At 36.3% G+C, this 21987-nt stretch overlaps 1 protein-coding gene across 17 annotated transcripts in view; it reads right to left on the reverse strand.

Annotated features, from left to right (window-relative positions):
• RALYL (RALY RNA binding protein like) overlaps positions 1-21987 on the reverse strand; it is a 584818-nt gene that overhangs the window by 358965 nt on the left and 203866 nt on the right. For 6 of the 17 annotated variants that reach the window (XM_072951753.1, XM_072951764.1, XM_072951763.1 and 3 more), the window contains 2 exons: positions 12669-12730; positions 11020-11137 (listed from right to left, as the gene is read on the reverse strand). The exons of 10 other annotated variants lie outside the window; for them this stretch is intronic. The gene's annotated coding sequence lies outside the window, so the exon portion shown is untranslated. Of the gene's footprint in view, positions 1-11019; positions 11138-12668; positions 12731-21987 lie in introns of those variants that run through there. One more of the 17 variants, XM_072951767.1, reaches the window with a different exon arrangement.

The raw sequence follows: 21987 nt of genomic DNA on the forward strand, positions 1-21987 counted from the left end.
TCAAGAAACATAACATCCCTTCTCTCCCTGCTGCTGAAGGTGCTCAGTGCTTCCAGAGCCCACGGACGACTTCTGCATCTGAGATGCGGATACACCTCGTGCAGTCCTGCTCTGTCCTGAATTAAAATAGCAATTAAGAAAGACACAAAGAAAGATCAATATAAATAATAGACATATGTTAGGAGAGGCAAATTTCTGTTAAGGACTTATTTTTCAATCTCCTAAGAGGAGATCACTCTACAATCAGCACAGAGACAGTGAGACCAGGAAGAAAATCAGATAGTTCACAAATCCTGTGCTATGAGCTTAATATTCTGGTTCCATGATCTGAATGGGGCTGGAACCCATGTTTGCTGGATACTTGCACATTATCATTACATCTGAGGATAAACGTAGCTCATTATACCACTTCAGATGCTGAATTTCCTCTGGAAGAATGCAAAACAGAAAGAGAAAGGAACTTTCATGACCCCAGCACCCAAGCATGGTGCTAAGAATTTTAAACATGGAGAATGAGTAGAGACGCATGAAGCTCATATATCCTAAGATTTTCATCAGTAGTGAGATCTTAGTCCCTGTTTGGACCACAAGTCAACCAACCATCTTCACTGCTCACTGATGGATTAGAGAGGATTCGGACTCTGAGAGGTGGGTTCCCAAGCATTGACTAAAATTACAAAGCCCCAAGATTCAGGAAAGGCTTAGCAGTTGTTCACCTTATGTTCATTTTGGGCTTTTTTTTTTTTTAACCAAACTAGGATTAATGATTCCCCAATTCAGAGTCACAGAGGTGATGCTCTGAAGTTATTTTCCTCGTGCAGCAAAGAAAAACAGCCCCTACCAGTGCTTTAAGAGAGCACAAATTCTAGAGTGTGAATAATCCTGTGTAAGGATTTGTTCATCTCTTTCTCTCTCTCTAAACTGTGCACTCTGTAGACGGCCAGAAACTGAACTGAGGCAAAAAAGAAAAAGCTGCATTTTTACAATTAACATTATTTTTAACAAGTCATCAAATGGAAATTGTCCATGAATTGTTCATCAATTCAAACATGCTGACAACTAAAGCAGAAAACCTCTCAGCGCTCCCTCTCTCTCTCTCACACACACACTCACACACACACACACACACACACACACACACACACACAAGCCATAACGCTTAGGATAAGAAACTAGGTCTGTATATAAGATAGGGTGGTTGGGCTGGAGGGTGGTTGCTGAAAGTGGAAGGTCCCTCTTTCCATCCAAGGAGCCCCTTCCTAGTAATTTATCTATTTTAATAACTACAACAAAAAAATGCATTGACTCGGACTTATATATAAACTCACTTATATGTTAAGCCAGTGTGAGAGCTACTAGGCAGAATGAGGGCTCCTGTTGCTGTTACACAAAAGTGTGAATGTTCTATTACTGACACCCACAATATAATACATATTTTAATGTATTCACTTCCTCTGTGTCTGTCTTTCTCAGTAGAATCTTAAAACGGTATTCAACACATAGAAGGCAAACAACAGATTTTCTTGAGTGAACAAAAAACTACATACATCTGTAGCTCTGGCTGTCCACGCCTAGATACCCATGTCCATCTTATTTTCACAGATCTCCCTGAACCATCAGTTCTCTGTCCTGAGCTTTCCACAAAAGGTCTTCATCTGGTACCAAATTTCTTAACACAAAAGGGATCTAATTACTACATTGTAGTCTTTCAATAAATGTGTTTAGCCTTAACTAGGAATGGATGAATGACAGAGTGTTAAACATCTGGTTGCAGCCACCCCTTGCTGTGGTTCATTTTAGCTTGACTGATTGACTTTCTCAGATGAATCAGCACTTGGCCAAGGTCCAGGGTAAAAGGAAGGATTGCTCTATGGACCCCAGACTGTGGTCCTGCCTATGATCTGAGATATGGAGTCCAGAAATAAAGGGAAACTCAAAGGAGAGGCAAGCCATCTACACAGGTATCACTCAAAAGGGAGCGAGAAACCCACAAATGTAACAGTAAGAAGAGAGCTGGGATGCAGACAAGCTGATTCAGAGATGGGGTGCATCCCTGAGCAGGTCAAGAACCTGGCAGTTGTTCCCACCTGGCAGTTGTTCCCTAGAGAAGCTTGGGTTTCAGCCTGGGGAGGAGCCGGGGGCACAGAAGTTCTCAGGGCAAAAGACATCACTAGTGACAGAGGTAATGAACACCCTTTCCTGATATGCCATATCAGGCCACAGACGCAAAGGCCTCCTGGAGTCTCACTGGGGACACCAATGACTGAAGCAGGCTGTGCAAACAAAATGTAGGCTGACAGCATTTGGTGTGGAAGGAAAGCTCATGCCGAGCCTTTTAAGTTTGGGAAATTGGTGGACAATAGACAGCCTAGAGTTTTATGACTCCAGCAGAATGCTGGACCATTTGTGAATTATAGACATTAAAAAATAATAATACTACAAGTAGCAGAGTAAAATCCCAGATCTGGTTCTCATACTACCTACCAGTATTGCAAGACGAAGATGGTTTAGCCTTTATAGAATGTAAAATAGAAACCTGGGACCCTAGCTGGTTTACTATTAACCTGTGGAAAACGGTCCTTAAGTGGCACCCCTGTTGACTCGAGACATCATGGCTTAGGCTGTGTGTTACAGCCTTCACTCCTGAAATCTCTACATTCACGTGCTGCCAAAGTCTCTTCTGTCACCCCACAGACACAGTCTTAATAATTAATACTCAAGTGAGTCATGGAAATATGTTATTTCGCACCGATGTGTTTACGCAGTAAGTTGAGAAGCACTGATCTGGTCTAATTATCTTATTATACAGGTGAGAAAATCAACATTCCAAGAAAGAAGAGGACTTGCCCAAGGCCGCGTAGGTAGGTAGTTCATGACAGAGCCAAGATTAAATCCAGCGCTTTTAATTCACAGCCTGGTATTGAGATGACCTTAAAAGACCCTTTGAGAGCTAGGTCCACGACTTCAACCATTAAGTGAGTTTTTTCTTACTACATTCTGTCATGCACACACACACACACACAAACACAGGCATGTAGACACACAGCAAAGAAGCTTTCAATTTAAAAATAACTGTAATTGTAATACTTTCTTGTTAGATTTCCTCATTGTGGGCATTCCTAACAGTTAACGTGCATGCTGCTTCCTTGAGGAAAGCAGAAACAATACATGTGGATAGTTTGCAAAGTAAATCAGACTGAAACACCATGCATTTGGGGAAATGTAAGCATGCCTATCGAACATGGGGAACATTCAGAATATAAAGTAAATTGTATGCATAGCTTGGACGGGCAGTCAGTCAAAATATTACAAGAACTAATTTAATTTCTCCAAAGGGTTTTCAAAAACATCTAACAATACATATAAAACACAAAAGAAGGGAAGACAATTTGTTTTCCTCTTTTCCTTGTTATTTGCAACACATCTTTTAATTCAATATTTTCAAATATTATACACATTTTTCATAGAAGTTAGAATCAAATATTGGTCTCTTTTTTAAAAAATTGAATAATTATAAAAGAAAAGAATAATGTCAAATAATTTTATATATAATATTATTTGAAAATAGTTAAAAAGGCATAGATGAGTGATTCAGTTTGGCACACAAAAAACATTTAAAAATCACTGATTTTGTCACAAGAGGGAGCCCATGTTTCTCAATTAATTCAAACACACTGCAAATAAATAAAATGAAGGTAATTTTATCCTGACCAACTATGAAAGCTAAAGTTTTATATCATAATCCTTATTGATAACAAAACATAAATTAAACGTCAGCAGATTTCTTCCCTCCATTCCAGTTTATCTGGCTAAAAGATGAGACAAAACATTTCTTAATGTTTTATTTCCCAAAGAAAGCCAGAACTATGATATGCAGGAAGCAAATTAAACCTGGAACACAGTTTTAACACAAAAATTAAAAACTCAAATATATTGTCCTGGTAGTGTGCTATAAAGAAAAAACTGAAGACTGGTTATCTCCATTCTCATAATTTTGTACTAAATATCCTTCTAAATTATCTTAAATCTTTCTGGACCAGCTGTTGAGTGGATAACAAACAAAATGAAAAATGCTGACTACAAAGTCTTGTAATTTCCTGAAAGATATGTAACTTCATGAAACTAATTTTCCCACATCTATAACAGAAGGATATTTAGCTACATTTCAGCAGAGTTGCGAGAATTAATGAGGTAACCTAAAAACCTACGGAACTGGCTTTTGGTAATCGCTAATAAAAAGCAGTTTCCTTCCTCCTTTTGAGTAAGCATTATAGAAATGGCCCTATAATAAATATTTTTAAAGTCTTCTTCATAAAAATAAACCCTTTCCTGGTACCTCAATCCCGTTATATATACTGACTTTCAACACCTATTCTTTCCTTTCTAATCTAAATTTCTCAAAAGAGTAGCATACATTGACCACTGCCATTCTTCCAATCTACCAAACTCCTCCTATTAATTTCCTGATAAATTTAAAGGACTTGTTCAGCCTTTACTTCACTGGCTCCTCCTGAAGCATATGATGCTTCCTTCTTTTAAACTCATTTCTCCTCCTCATTCCTTATCTCTTCCATATGCCCTCCTCTCATTATTGGTTATGCCTAGGATTCAACTACAGCCTCTTTTGATTGTTCCGCTTTATCTGTGTCTCTGAAACTGTCGTCTTCTTTCATGGTTTCACTAAAATCTCTATGATGATAACACAGGTAGACTAAAAGGTCAGTTAGAATGATCCATCTAGCCATGAAATCACAAGAGAACAAAAGAAGAAAAGGGAAACAAACCTATAAAAACAAATCCAAACCAATTAACAAAAAGGCAATAACAACATACATAATGACAATAACTTTAAATGTAAAAAGATTTAATGCTCCAACCAAAAGACGTAGACTGGCTGAATACAAAAATAAGACTCGTAAATGTGCTGTCTACAAGAGACCCACTTCAGATCTAAAGACACACAGAGACTGAAAGTGAGGGGATGGAACAAAGTATTCCATGCAAATGGAAATCAAAAGAAAGCTGGAGTAGCAATACTTATATCAGACAAAAAAGACTTTAAAACAAAAATTGTTACAAGAGACAAGGAGTTTATCAATGAATTCAGTAAAGTTGCAGGATACAAAATTAATACACAAAAATCTGTTGCATTTCTATATGCTGACAATGAAATATCAGAAAGAGAAATTGAGGAAACAATCCCATTTAACACTCCCTCAAAAAGAATAAAATACGTAGGGATAAACCTCCCTAAGGACGCAAAATATCTGTCCTCTGAAAACTATTAGACAGTGATGAAAGAAACTGAAGACGACACAAACAAATGGAAAGAAACGTCATATTCCTGGACTGGAAGAATCAATACTGTTAAAATGACCATACTAACCAAGGCAATATACAGATTTAGTGCAATCTCTATCAAATTACCCATGGCATTTTTTCACAGAAATAGAACAAAAAAAATTTAATTTGTATGGAAACACAAAAGATCCCAAATAGACAAAGCAATGCTTAGAAAAAAGAATGGAACTGGAGGAAACAGGCTTCCTGACTTCAGACTATACTACAAAGCTACAGGAATCAAAACAGCACAGTACTGGTGCGTGCGCACACACACGTATACACACACACACACACACACACAGACTTTTAGATCAATCCAACAGAATAGAAAACCTAGAAATAAACCCCTGCATTTATGGTCAATTAATCTACGACAAAGGAGGGAACAATATACAATGGAGAAAAGACAGTCTCTTCAATAAGTGGTGCTGGGAAAACTGGACAGCTATCTGAAAAAGACTGAAATTAGAACATTCTCTAATACCACATACAAAAACAAACTCAAAATAGATTAAAGACCTAAATGTAAGACCAGATACTATAAAAGTCCTAGAGAAAAACATAGGGAGAACACTCTTTGACATAAATCACAGCAATATTTTTTGATCCATCTCCTAGAGTAATGGAAATAAAGAAAAAATAAGCAAATGGGAACTAATTAAACTTAAAAGATTTTGCACAGCAAAGAAGGCCATAAACAAAACAAAAAGACAACCTATGGAATGGGGAAAATATTTGCAAATGATGTGACAGACAAGGGGTTACTTTCCCAAATATACAAACAGCTCATACAACTCAATATCAAAAAAACAAACAACTCAATCAGAAAAAAAAATGTGTAGAAGCTCTAAATAGACATTTTTCCAAAGAAGATATCCAGATGGTCAACAGGCACATGAAAAGATGTTCAACACTACTAATTATTAGAGAACTACAAATCAAAACTATAATGGGCAGAAGACCTAAACAAGCAATTCTCCAAGGAAGACATACAAATGATCAAAAAGCACATGAAAAAATGCTCATTATCACTAATTATCAGAGAAATGCAAATAAAAACTACAATGAGGTATCACCTCACACCAGTCAGAATGGCCGTCATTCAAAAATCCACAAATGACAAATGCTGGAGAGGCTGTGGAGAAAGGGGAACCCTCCTACACTGCTGGTGGGAATGCAGTTTGGTGCAGCCACTATGGAAAACAGTGTGGAGATTCCTCAAAAGACTAGGAATAGACTTACCATATGACCCAGGATTCCCACTCCTGGGCTTGTATCCAGAAGGAAATCTACTTCAGAATGACACCTGCTCCCCAATGTTCATAGCAGCACTATTTACAATAGCCAAAACATGGAAACAGCCTAAATGTCCATCAACAGGTGACTGGTAAAGAAGATGTGGTATATTTATATAATGGAATACTACTCAGCCATAAAAACCGACAACATAATGCCATTTGCAGCAACATGGATGCTCCTGGAGAATGTCATTCTAAGTGAAGTAAGCCAGAAAGAGAAAGAAAAATACCATATGAGATCGCTCATATGTGGAATCTAAAAAACAGAAACAAAAACAAACAAACAAAAACAAAGCATAAATACAGGACAGAAATAGACTCACAGACAGAGAATACAGACTTGTGGTTACCAGGGGGGTGGAGGGTGGGAAGGGATAGACTGGGATTTCAAAATTGTAGAATAGATAAACAAGATTACACTGTATAGCACAGGGAAATATACACAAAATGTTATGATAACTCACAGAGAAAAAAATGTTACAATGAGTGTGTATATGTCCATGAATGACTGAAAAATTGTGCTGAACACTTGAATTTGACACAACATTGTAAAATGATTATACATCAATAAAAAATGTTAAAAAAAAAAACTACAATGAAGTATCACCTCACACCAATCAGAATGGTCATCATCAAAAATTACACAATAAATGCTGAGAGGATGTGGAGAGAAAGGAACCCTCTTACACTCTTGGTGGTAATGTAAATTAGTGCAGCCACTATGGAGAGCAATATAGAGGTTACTTAAAAAACTAAAAGTAGAGTTACCATAGGATCCAGTGATCTCACATCCAGACATATAGCCAGAGAAAACTATAATTTGAAAAGATACATGCACCCCAATAGTCATAGCAACACTGTTTACAATAGCCAAGACATGAGAGCAACTTAAATGTCCATCAACAGATACGTGGATAAAGATGTGGCGCACACACACACACACACACACCATGGAATACCACTCAGCCATAAAGAAGAATGAAATAATGCCATTTGCTGCAACATGCATGAATCTAGAGATTATCACACTAAGTGAAGTCAGCCAAAGACTGAGCAACAAATATCATATGATATCACTTATATGTGGAATCTAAAAAAAAATGAGACAAATGAATTTATTTACAGAACAAAAATAGACTATAGAAAACAAACTTACGTTTACCAAAGAGGAAAGGAGAGGGGAAGGATGAATTAGGAGTTTGGGGTTAGCAGATACAAACTACTATATATAAAATAGATAACCAACAAGGACCTACTGTATAGCACAGGGAACTACATTCAATATCTTGTAATAACCTACAATGGAAAAGAATCTGAAAAAGAATATATATGTGTGTGTGTGTGTGTGTGTATTTATAACTGAATGACTTTGATGTACACCTGAAACACATTATAAATCAACAATACTTTAATTAAATAAATAAATAAGAAGAATGATGTATCTAGCATGCAAAACTAAACATTTCTATTTTCTACTGACCACTCTCTAGAGAGAGTCGGCTGACTGGGAGGTCACACAATGTGTTTGTTTTGGCTGGCTATCAAACTGTTGGCCCATGCAATGTTTTGTTTTGTATTTTTTATTTTAATTATCCACAGAAAGAAAAATAAGATAAAATAGAAGACTCCACTCCTTTTGCTTCCATTGAAAAATTGACAAAAAAATGAAAATACCGGGGCCTCATCCATCAGCAGTGAGGCAGAACTACATAGCACATTTGCCGAGATGTGGCACGTTCCTCCCAATTTGTCAGCAACTGCACTGCACTTCACCATGTTACTGGCTTTGGAGCTCATTCAAGTTTGCATTATTTTATTTATTAGGATGGAATTAAGAGAACAGTGAGGCACTATTTTATCCAAGTCAATATCAAAAAAAATAGGGAAATAAAAGCTAAACAGAAGGGCTACGCATATCAAGAAAAATTCAAAGAAAGATGTTCTGCATCCAAAGAATAAACTTAAGAAATCTTATGGTTACCAGGGGAAAGGGGTGGGAAGGGATAAATCTGGGAGTTTTGAGATTTGCAAATGATAACAACTACATATAAAAATAGATTTAAAAAAATGGCTTCTGAATAGCACAGGGAAATTTATTCAATATCCTGTAATAACCTTTAATGAAAGTGAATATATGTATGTATATGCATGACTGGAGCATTATGCTGTACACCAGAAATTGACATATTGTAACTGACTAGACTTCAATTAAAAAAAAAAAAGAAACTATTATGGAATTAAGCTAGTTGTTTTACACAGTGTCTGCCTGGTTCTCAGAGACACTGAGACTGTGGTCATAGGGCATGACCCCAGCACCCACTCTACCAGCAGGAACAAAGGGTCTTACATGTGGAGACTGAGTGAGCATGCACGCAGCTCATGTGTTCCAAGCTCCTCATGTGTGACAAGTTTCCCAGTCTCTGTTCTCACCACAAGGCAGCCAGCCAGCTCCACTGCTCGCTGGTGGATTAGACAGAAGCTTCAGGCTGTTAAGAGGTGAGTTCTCAGATATTAACAGAAAATAAAAAAACCCAGGACATGCTAGTGATCCTCCTTGTCTTCATTTTCGACTTCTTACCTAACTAGTGTCAATGATTCTCCAATTCATAGAGTCACAGAGGCCAAAACTCCCTGAAGTTATTATCTTACTGCAGAAGAAAGCTTCTAATGGTGCTTTGTCATGCACTGCCACTCACTTCCTGTGTCCTGCTAGGTTCGTCAGTTAGCCTCCCTGGGCATGAGTTTCTCTTCTGTAAAGTGGGGCATTAAGGTCCATCTCATAAAATTGCAGGGAGAATTAACCAACCAATGTAGTAATGTAGTGACAGTAGTTGGCGTGTACTAAGTACTTAATAATGTCACCATGTCTTCTCATCTTTACAAGCATTAACACAAGTAAACTTCACAACGGCCTTATAAGGCATGTCTGTATGTCCACCTCTGTTTACAGATGAGGAAACCAATGGGCAGAGCGGGTGGTACAGAGCAGAGGAGTGTCAGGACCGTGCTGGAAGCCAGGCGTTTTGACTCCACAAACCAAAGCACTATTCACTCAGCCAGTGTGGTGTGCCGACTCCCACTCAGTGAGTGGTAGATAAACAGATTTGTCTGTAGCATGACATGCAAACGACCAAACCCTGTTTCTTTGCTATTATTCCCCACCTTGATCCTTGCAATACAAAAATCTTCATAGAACATCCATTTCCCCAAGCCGGCACGCAAACATGCAGCTCAACACTTCCTTGCCTCCCTCAGTGCTGTCTTCTGTGACAGAGAAGCCCTTCTATTCACCCTTCGGTGCTGCCCAGAAATTACCAAGTCAACATCTGTCTTCTCCTTCCATTGGGGCTCCCATGGAAACCTTAGCCCACATTTGACAGTTCAGCATCTTGAGATTAGCGATGAGATATGATTCAGTTTTATGCCTCCAAGCTTTTTTACAGTTCTTGACATGCAGAAAGCAAGCAAAAGTGGCCATTGTATGAGGAATAAGGAAGTGAACAAATAGTAAAAGCCTATAAAGGTTTTGCTGCTGAAGAAAATAGATTCTATATGCAGCATTTAAATTCGAGGCATTTAAATAGAATCATATTGCAGGCGCTGAAATAAACTGATCCTAATGTCAAAACAGAGCATCCCTAAAATTTTTGGTGACCACTTCAACGTAGCTGTGTCCTCACAATGCTGAATATTTATAGACTTTCTTCATATTTATACAAAAATGAGTGTGGCAAGAAAATTTAAATTTTAGAAGAGTTTGAAAAGTAAAAACCACGTAAGAGAGTAACAAACATCTCAAATGCATTTCTGTAACTTTTCTTGCTTTTCTCTCTGTTTGCCTTCTTTGCTTCTGTCTGATATCCAAATATTTAGTGATATACTCTCCTGTTTAAAATAGCAATTGTTTACAAAGCATTTCTTTTTTCTCATTATTTTTACTTAACACTTATGTTCAGTTGAGTTTTTTAAACGGTGGTCAGAGAAACACAAACATATATCTGGATGTGAGAAAAACATCGGAGGATACTTGGACCCAGAGAAGAATTTTCAAAGTCAATTAGAAGTTGCTATTTATGCCTTAGCCTATCAAGGACCCATACAAACAACTGTAGTGCAAATCTAAGGACAAGAGTCAAGAGCTGAAGGACTACAGCCGGAAGTAAAAACCCATCTGTCCCGGAAAAGCTCTAATGCTTAACCGTGGGATATGAATTGTGATGGGCAGTGAGGTGGGAAGTTGAATTAGATGATTTTAAAAATAAAACAGAAAGCTCTTAGCTTTTGAATTCAGAGAAATGACTAAAAATTTCTATTAATATTATTGAGACTTAAGCAAATCATAAGATGAAAGTATTTGCCAGTTTAAGACAGCACAGACCTAAGGTTGTACTCAGAACACTGCCCTTTTTCCCTTTTCTCGGTTCTTCTGTCTCCTGCAGGGCACCATTTCACCTGCTCCATGGGTTTGAATACACTAATGTCCACATTTAAGGGTTCTAAAACAAACGGAAAAAGAATAAGTATTACTGCAGCTAGCTCAAAAGTGAAGGTGATTTTGAATGTCTAAATGTGATCTTTGAAAGCTCTTTTCTGCCCTATGGTCACAAACAGCACAAATGCTTTTCTAGTCCATACTGATCAATCAAAAATATTTACTCATTCAATGGTGGGCTGCATAGTGGTCTCTCTGCTAAATCTATTCAGGGCTCCCCCTCAGTAATTGCAACAAATTATGAGCAACCTGAAGATAGAGACCATTTCTTATACAATTTTGAATCTTCAGAGATCTCACAGTGCCTTAAAAATTTCACAGAAAATGCAATTGAACAGAGTTTCTCCTCCTGAAAAGTCTGAAGTAAAGGAGAAAATGTGAAATTTTTTAAAAAGAAAGTGTACAGATTTATAATTCCAAGTTAATATGAAGACTATTTTAAACTTTCATATGCTTGAAGAAAATGCTTATTATTTACAAAATATCACCACCACATAACTATTAGACAAAATGCTGACAACACCTAATGATGGCAAAAGTGTGAGGCAATTAAAACTCTCATTTATTTTTGGTGAGAATTCAAAATGGTAAAATTTCAATCGGTAATGAATAAACAAACTGTTTAACTACTATATATAAAAATAGATAAAAAAACAAACTTCTCCTGTATAGCACAGGGAACTATATTCAATATCTCATAATAACCTTTAATGAAAAAACATGAAAATGAATATATGTATGTAATGTATGACTTGGATATTATGCTGTCTACTAGAAATTGACAATTATAACTGACTATACTTCAATTTAAAAAAAAGACATCAATCAACTAAATATATATATATATATAAAAAAAACTGTGACATATCCACATGATGGAATATTACTCAGCATAAAAAGAAACAGATTATTAATACCTGGAACAAAATGGATGAACCTCAAATGCTAAGTGAAAAAAAAGAAGCAACACTTTAAAAAGACTACATATTGTATGTTCAGGCTTATGTGATATTCTTGCAAAGGTACAACTATAGGGACTGAAAACTGATTTGTCTTTGCCAGGGAGAGGAGAATACGGCAGATAAATTATAAGAGTAGCTGTCTTCCTGAGTGCTGACCGTGTACCACTAATCTCAGTCAGTGCCTCCAACATAATCCTAGATGAAGCAGAAATTATTTTTATCTCTTCTTTTCTCATTTTTTTATTGAAATACAGCCAAGTGACTCAGTTACACATATATGTTTATAAATATATTCTTTTTGATTATTTCCCACTATAGTTTGTTACAAAATATAGAACACAGTTCCCTGTGCTATACAGTAGGTCTTTGTTATTTATCCATTTTAGGTACATTAGTGTGCATCTGTTAATCCCATATTCCCAATTTATCCCTACCTGCCCCTCTTCCCCTTTGGTAATCATAAGTTTGTTTTCTATGTCTGTGAGTCTGTTTCTGTTTTGTAAATAAGTTCATTTGTATCTTTTTTTTTTTTAAGATTCTACACTTAGTGACATAATATGATATTTGTCTTACTTCACTTGGTATGATAATCTCCAGGTTGGATAAAGATGCGATACATCTCTTCGCAGAAAACACTGAATTAAAAAAAAAAACAACAGAATTTGAACTCAGGATTTTAACTTTTAATCATTGTACTCTCTGTCTCTCTCATAATTAGGGCTATGTGAAAATTTTAGATGTCATTAGATCCCTTTTACCATTAACAAATACATACCTTTTTCAGTCCTTGAAAGTATGTAACCAAAGTCATGAAAATACATATCACAAGTGTTGGTCAACCAAAGACTCCAAATTACTGTCTACCTAAAACTCCAATATCTAAAGTCACTTATATATGAAACACCACAATAAGCATTTTGTCTCTCATAAAATTTCTTAAGTACATTTCTACGTTTTGCCTTAATTATAATGATTTAGCAACATAAAATAACATAACTTGGAGATATTATGAGTTAAGAGTCATTCTATTATATACTGTACTGGTTTAAAATTTGTTTCTGAAAGTAAGTATGATTATACTTGTTATGCATGATGTTACTTTAAGAAGTTTCAAACTGATGCTAAACAGTGAAGATTACCTCTATGTGTGATTGTAGGATTTTCAAGCAGAGCCAATCAACTGATTTTTTTAATTGCAAGAAAATCCAAATATTAACACATTTTCAAACACATTTATCTTAAGTGTGACCGTAAGAATCTGACACGTTATTAAATCTGGCTGAAGAAAATGCTTGTACAGTCATCTGGGTTTTAATTAGTAAAATCAAGAACAGAAATCAAATGGGAACTACGATCAAAATAAAATCACACATGTATGAAAAACAACAAAATATCTATCACAATTCATCTGGTCTCCACGATGCAGAAGGAAAAATCCTGAGAACAGAACTACAGATGACACAAGTAGCTATTCCTACACAAGAACCCCTCAAAAATCTAAAACAAAGTTTACATCAAAGGGCACATTAAGTCTAACATCAGCGTGTGAATGCTTGTGTCACATATATCTAGGCTGGAAATTCTCATTTAACCAAGCTGGCCACCTCTAGACACATCCCCTAAGTCCTGTAACATAAAGACATCCCTAAAAGGCAGTGGGGAGAGCACATCACAGAAAAGGGAGCAGGCTGGAGTATAAAATGACTCCCATGACTGCTGGAAGGACACTGTGAGTCCACCACAGAAGTGCTTCCAGAAAAGGAAGCATCCTCCCCATCCAGCCCTGCTTCTCCATCAGAAGGACAGCCCTAAGGGAGAGAGTCTGGGGGACACTATGCCGGGAGAGAGCCAGGAAGACTAGATCCTGACCTTAAAACACAGTGCAATGCCTAGTGTGCAGGAGTGAAAGAAAAGGCCAGTTCTTGAACCAAGTGAGGGCAACAGGCTGGCCTCAGTCTCTGGTGAGTGTGGGAGCGATTGCTCTGAAGGCCTGGTCCCTCGGGAACAAGGAAATTGTAGGACCTGTAATACGTTGAGATAAAAATGACAAAATCTAATAAAGCACAGGCCTAATTCAGTTATATTAATGTATGTATCTGGAGTCAATGAAAAAGTCCCTTCTGAATAAGAGAGTCTTCTCCTATTTTCTGTGAAAACTCTAAAAACTACAAATGATTCCTTAAAATTCTTCTTTTCAGGTAATGTCTTCTGCGAAACAGTACACTCAGCATCATAATTTTTCACTTGGGGAAAAAATTTTCATCCAAGATTTGTAACATCTCTACCAATAACAGAGTGATAATGTTATGTCTACACTAGAAGTTTTTTAGAAAAGAGAGTCACATCCCCTTCTCACATACAAAAATAAATCTGAGTTACATAAAGCTATATATTCTCATATCTGTGTGGGCTGTAAGCTATAGTACAGAGAGAAATAATCACAGATTCCTAGAATCACAGAATCCTACACGTCAAAGAATGTAAAAGCTTTCTATTTTTTTTTTCTCCACACTAGCTGTTTTTCCAACTCTTTAAAGTTTCTCAAATTGAGACAGTGCATCCTGGAAGAGACTAATGCATTTTCATTCCATCTAAAATCCAATTAGGGCAATTGAAGAGTTCATGTCATATTTTTAGAATAGTCCTATTAGTGTCTTCAGAATATTAGTTTATCCTTTCCCATTCATTACTTTTTAGATATTATTACTTGAAATAATAGAAAAATACTATAATGGAATCAAAGCATATATTGCCAGGTTAATTAGGTATTTCAACAAAATAAATATCAACAAAAATAAAATCTCAAATTTCTCAAATAAATCAAACATACATATTTTTTTTCTTACGTCAAGAAAATGACCAGGTTGAAAAACAGTTATATTACTCATATATTTTGATTTTTCTTGAAATGGTATGAAATTTGTATTTATTAATTTATTTTTAATGGAGCTACCAGGGATTGAACCCAGGACCTTGTGCATGCTAAGCATGCGCTCTACCACTGAGATATACCCCACCCCCCACTTTTAAAGACAAGTATTAATGATACATATCAATTCTATATTCAAATATTTCCCAGGGCTTTCTGGCTAGGTAGGTCCCCAGCTAATAATCTGTGTAGACACAACCTGTTTCATGCCTTGGGCTGAAGTGTGTCCCTCTAAAATTCATATGTTAAAGCCTTAACACCCAGCACTTCAAAGTGTGACTGTATTTGAAAATAAGGTCTTTTAAGGGGTAATTAAGTTATCGTGAGGTCATTAAAGTGGGCCTTAATCCAGTATGATTGGTGTCACTGTAGGGAGAGGAATTTAGGACCCAGACACGCAGAGGAAGGGCTTGTAAAGACACAAGAGAAGATGGCTACCCGTAAGCCAAGGAGAGAGGCCTCAGAAGAAACCAACCCTGCTGACATACTGGTCTCCCAGTAGCATCCCAAACATTGAGGCAATGCATTTCTGTGGTTTGAAGCCACCCCGTCTGCGGCACTTGGCTACGGCAGCCCCAGCACACTAACGTATCCCCCTGCAACGCTCTCCTTGAGCACACAAGGCACCATTAAGCTGAACCTTGGCGGTGCCCATATACAAATGCCTCATGTGAATATCACGGACTGAAAAATTAGCTCTTGTTATGGTCTAACATTTTCTTAAAAAATCTATTACACTCAGTGTATTAACCTCATTCTCTTTTAGGTGTTAATGCATTTTACCAAAGCACAAACTATAATCCCTGCCCTCTAAGAATTTATAACCTAAATACAGAAAGAAAGTAAAATACATGGAATAAAAATACATACTACACAAGAGCATAGACCTAAGTGCCCACCCGAGTGCCATTAATTTTAAGCGCTGGAGGAATTATGAATGGCAAGTTCTGGGTACATTTGCTACTAGGCTGATGGGAAAAGAAACACCTGCATCCACAGAGATAGATGTATCTGTCTCCCAAAGGAGTGTTCACGAGTTCCCAGGTTTTATAGATTTCTAATTTTAGAAAATGATATATGAGAAGAGGTTTTTCCTAACAAGATTTTCATAAGCACAGATTCCTATACTATAAACCTACAAAAAGAAAGAGATAAACATTTATTGAGTGATTATCATTCTTGGCACATAGCTCACAATTTTATATATATATATATATATATATATATATATATATATATATATATATTTATACACACACAGAAACACATATATATATACACACATACATACACACACATGTACACACACACACATATATATATAACAAATATTCTATATTAGTTACCTAGGGGTCCCATAAAAAAGACCACAAACTAACAATCTAGATGATTTAAAACAACAGAAATTTACTGTCTCTCAGTTCTGGAGGCTGGAGGTCCAAAATCAGTATGTCAGCAGAGCCATTTTCCCTCTGACACTCTGGGTAGCATCCTTATTTGTGTCTTTTGGCTTCTGGTAGTGGCCCACAGTCCTCGCTGTTCCTTTATTTGCAGCTTTCATAACTCTATCTCTGTCTCCATCTTCACATGGCATTTTCCTTTGCATGTTCACACCCTCTTCTTACAAGGATACCAGTCACATCGGATTAGGCATCACTGCTACTCCAGTATGACCTCATCTCAAGCAATCACATCTGCCGTGACCCATTTTTCTAATAAGGTCACAATCTGATATACTGGGTAACCTAACTGAACTTCAATGTACCATTTGGGGGTACATAATTCAACACATAACTAAACAGATGGATAGTAGATAGATAAGAGATATTTTTTAAAGAAATTTAGTGTGCTGTAGGAGTCAGCATACTGTATTGATCATGTCCTTATTACTTTGATTTGTGAAGTCAAAATGTTTGGCTTCCAATGCTGATTCTGACACTCGTCCACTGTGTACCACCCTATCTGCCCATGCATTTCCTCATATGTAAAGGGAGGTGGCCAGACAGACATACTTTGTTTTACAAGGCTGTTGTGAGGGTAAATATCATGATGCCTGTAAAGATGAGAAGACTGTGGACATGATGTTAAGTACTTAGAATGCTAGCTACCATTGCTACATGCCTACAGTGGCTGATTAATACTCCTCGTAATTTTTATGAAATGAATATTAATGCCTTGTGCTCAGGGAGGTTAACTGACAAGCCCAGCATCACACAGGAAGTAAATGTGACAATATAAAATCCAGCTACATGACTCTGGAGCTCAAACACTGTCTGCTATTACATGCTGCTTCCATAGTGTGGGAGGTGCTGTCCCATCTCAGTAGACAGTGAGAAGTAAGTGAAATTAATCCCAGTTATCAAAGCAACATTTTAGAGAAACATTTTCCTCATTGTCATAATCTGCTTTGAAAGTTAGTAAGCAATTTATACATTTTTACTTATATTCTGAATCTATCTAGTCAGGATTTATTATTTTAAATAAAAAATGCTCATGCTATTAAAAATTCAAAACTAGTTACTCATAATTTTATTTTAAAAAGTACATTTGTATCATGCTCTGCATAATGCTTTACAATTTTATAAATAACATGGCTTTTTTTTTACATAATCACATAACTTTACCTAATTTTTATAACATTATTTTGATTTTATACCCTCAGAATATTTTTTGATAAATAAAAAAGCACACACAGATTCTTTGGGAAAGAGAGAAAATTGTATTTGGATGTTTGCTTCAAGTGGAGAACTTTCTAATGCTTGTTATTTATGCACGTAAACCCTGACCTGCAATGACAGTTCACTGATAAAACATGAAGCTCCTAATTTCTAAAATTTCCTTCCTAAAACCCCTTCCATGAATATAATTTTGAATTTCCTATGAGAGTAAGCCACTGACACTCACTGGCATCCTCACAGTGGTTCTTACTGTCTCTATGAAGCTCGGTTTTGGGGAGAATAAGAATGCTTTTCTACTTGAGATTGTTCTTGTTTTTTGCAGAAGGCCTGTATTGCTATGAACTTCCCTGTTAGGACTGCTTTTGCTGCATTCTATAGACTTTGTGTGGTTGTGTTGTCACTGTCATTTGTCTGAAAGTATTTTTTAATTTCTTTTTTGATTTCATCGTTGACCTGTTGGTTTTTTAGTAGCATGTTGTTTAGTCTCCATGCAGTTGTTTTTTTTCTCATTTGCTTTTCTGTGGCTGATTTCTAGTTTCATGACACTGTATTCAGAATAGATGCTTGAAATAATTTCTATCCTCTTAAATTTCTTGAGGCTTGTTTTGTGCCTGAGTATGTGGTCTATCCTAGAGAATGTTCCACGCACACTTGAAAAGAACATATATTCTGTTTTAGGGGGATGTAATGTCCTAAAAATATCAACCAAGTCCAACTGTTCTATTGTGTCATTTAGTACCTCTTTTGCCTTATTGATTGACACAACATTGTAAAGTGACTATACACTTCAATAAAAAAAGAATGCTTTTCTAGTCTCTGCGTATTACCTTTTTGTGACTTTCTTTCCATGCTTTGAACAAAAAGAAGAGGACATTTGCATTTGAACTTAAAAACAGAGTATAGAAATAAAAAGACTCTGCAAAAAAAGCAATGTATATTCCCCAAAGACCAAGCTGTCTTCAAATATAACTAATGCTTAATATATATGTCACTATGATAGAGGGAAAGAAATGCTTTTGAGGCTGGTAGAACTGCACTAAAATCCTAGCTATGTCCTGGAGAAAATTTTATCCCTATCTGGGTTTTCCATTCTCTCACTGTAAAATGAAGAAAAAATTATTGTGAAAAATACATTTAATATATATACCGTTAAGGTAACTAGCAGACTGTCTAGCACAGAGTACGTGCTCAACAAATGTTCCTACTGCAGTAAATTTAACAAGGATAAGTGAAAAATCTAAGTTGTCTCATCTTCATGAAAAATGGGATAATTTGTTTAGCCAACTCTCATAAAAAATCTGTGCTCTATCTTTTGTTGTTTCCTCCTACTTCTTTTAGAGCAAAATGCTAAAATCTGGGGTAGAAGCAACACATGCAAGTTACCTGAAGGTTAAGAGTTTTGCCCATGTCCATGCCATGTCCAAGGATAGTGAGCGGTGTTGTGGGAAAAGGGGCTACGGGACATGTCTTAAGCTCTATTTGCCTAGTTAATGCCATGTTTCACTTAGAACTGCTGATGGAAAATTTAATTAGAGATTTTAAGAGGCTGATGCTCAGACTTTCCCCTACCTCCAATGCCTGAGCCTTCTCTGGCACATCAAAATAATTTGTAAAGCCTTCCTCTGTGACAGGCATTCTATTTACATGAAAGTTCGGGGACCCAGGAATCATCTAACATTTTAAGAATGGCAATTCGACTAACCTCAGTGGTAAACATGTGAAACAAACTAAAAATAGAGATGCATACCTGTCCACCTCTATTTTTCATACAGAAGTATAATGTAGCCCTGTGGGAAAATGTTGTGGTTTTTTCTTCTCTCAAAGCATTCAAAAGGTCTCATTTATTTCAGTTCTCATTTAGATATTGGTCCAAAATACATTGGGACTCTATTCAACAAAGGAATAAAGATCAAAACGCAGTTACAATATCAAGTTTTTAAAGATGTCAAATCTCAACAGCACTAAACCAGTTCTTCATTGTTCCTGTGTTATTCTTATTTTGTAAGTACTCAAACGGCCTGTGCAATTCTTCACTGCTTCTTTTCTGCAATGATTTCCTTTTCAATGATTTAAGCAGTCTATTCTCACAAGCAATGCTCAGAAATCCAATTACCATTCCAACACCACGCTTTTGTAAGCCCGGAGCATTAAGCCATAGAACAGGCTGCATCCTGCTCCTTCTTTACACCTCTCACTCAGGCACCCTGCGCTTTCGCATCATAAAGGGTTTTGGTTTTGTTTCTCTTTGCTTGGCTTTCTTTGGATAAGGAAAAGTGGCCATAAATTACATTAAAACAAATGAAATTAAAAAAAAACACTATAAATCTTTCATGTAAAAATAAATACAAGAAAAGATATCAAAGAAGAAAAATTGAACAATACGCAATTTCCCCCTTAAAATAGTTTTGTCTGTTTTACGTTAAAAGTGGTTTATGAATTATATACATCGTGATGCTTTAGTAGACATAACTAACACTTAATTTATTTCACATTGGATTTCTAGTGTGTCAGATAAATCTGGAGATTTCAAGCAGAGGGTCCTGTGGTAATTGTCACAAGTGACTTTCCAGTTGTGTCTGTTATCTGAGTTTATTCATCTCATGAATACATTGTATGTGTGCATCTCTTCAAATTAAATTAAAATTAAATTCAAAAAGGATAGAAATTGATAGAGATATTATAGCAAAATTCCTAACAATTTCTGGAAGCAATAGACAAAACTGACAGAGGGTCAAGGAAAGAGAGAAATCTTTAATTAGATTAAGGCCCACTATATCCATTTAGAATGAGAACTCTGTGTTTAAGATTTTGTTTAACCATCAGCCATTTCTGACAAGCTATACTCTAAGAAAGATGAAAGAATGTAAGTCATTAAACTCTAGATCTGAACTGAAACCAATTTTTCACAACCCACGTTTGAATGAAGCCAAGATATATGTGGGATTCTTAAAAGTGATGGAAATTTTATGAGTATGAAGTCCAAAGCCCTTATGAGCAATGGTCATTGGACCACCTGAATGGTTTTTAATCTAACATTAGCTTTGAGAAATAAAAATATATATTTTTAAAAAGGAAATTATAATTAATAAATTGAGTTGATACATTCTACAGAACACTTCATTTTAAAAATAATTCCAATAAGAAAAAAGTAGATTGCTATATTTTATATATATGTATGTATGTATATATAGCACACGCATACATGTATATATACATCTACATACACAATACATAGATATACAGAATGAAGAGAGAACACGAGAAGACAAAAAATAAATGAGCACAGAATACTTAAGGGCAGACAGCAGAAAATGACAGTAAAGAATGGACTTTGAAAGGTCTTCTGTTTCATGTAAATTTGTTTGGACATCATTATGTAGATCAATGTTATTTCAAAATGTGATTTTTGGAGCAGTAGCTATAAAGAAACACAGAATGTTTAATTAAAATGCAGATTACTGGGTAAGCTCAGAATCTGTCTGTGGGATTCAGTCCAGAAATCATCATTTTACCAGATTCCCCAGATGCTTCTACAGAAGGTTAAATTTGAGAGCCACTCCTAGATAAAGTACAATAGAAAAAATGACATTATCTGCTTTCTTCATATAAAGAAGACTCTGGAGTCAGTGAGGAGAAAAGACTGGAGGGGCTGAGGAAGAAAGCTGGAATTCTGGTTGATGGGCTATTCCAATAGCCGAGTTAAATAAGGGGATATACCATTCTGTTAGAATGCCCTTAACACTCAAGTCTTCGCCCACCTACACACCTGCTCTTTTCCATTTTGAATAACTGAAGCGAAATCCCTCTTTGCTTTTTATCTTAGTAAACAGGCCTTCAAAATTAGTCAAGTGGCCCTGGATCTCAGATCAAGAAGATATTTAGAGAGATTTTCAGCCAAAGATAAGTAAAAGGATGTACCGTTATCCTGGATTTCTTTATGTATATTTTACTCTTATACATATACTTTATACGTATATACATAAACTATACTTTATACGTATACCTGATTTCCCAGAATCAATGTCCCAAGTCATGCTGCACAGATGTTGCAATGGTAGTGACCAAACCCCCATATTTACGTGTCACCTCAAGTTGTTACTCTCTAAGCACCACACACAAGCACGCGTACACACAGACACACACACCCCTTGCTTCCTAACAACAGATGCTACAATTGTATCCCACTGTTGATCTGATCAAGTTTCCAGTGGAGATCGAGTTTGATGATTAGCTGGAGAGAAATATTTAGAACTACTGTTTTGCAAAATTAGACAAGAAGTTATTG

This window comes from Vicugna pacos, chromosome 29, assembly GCF_048564905.1.
Source record: "Vicugna pacos chromosome 29, VicPac4, whole genome shotgun sequence".
In the NCBI taxonomy this organism is placed as follows: domain Eukaryota; kingdom Metazoa; phylum Chordata; class Mammalia; order Artiodactyla; family Camelidae; genus Vicugna; species Vicugna pacos.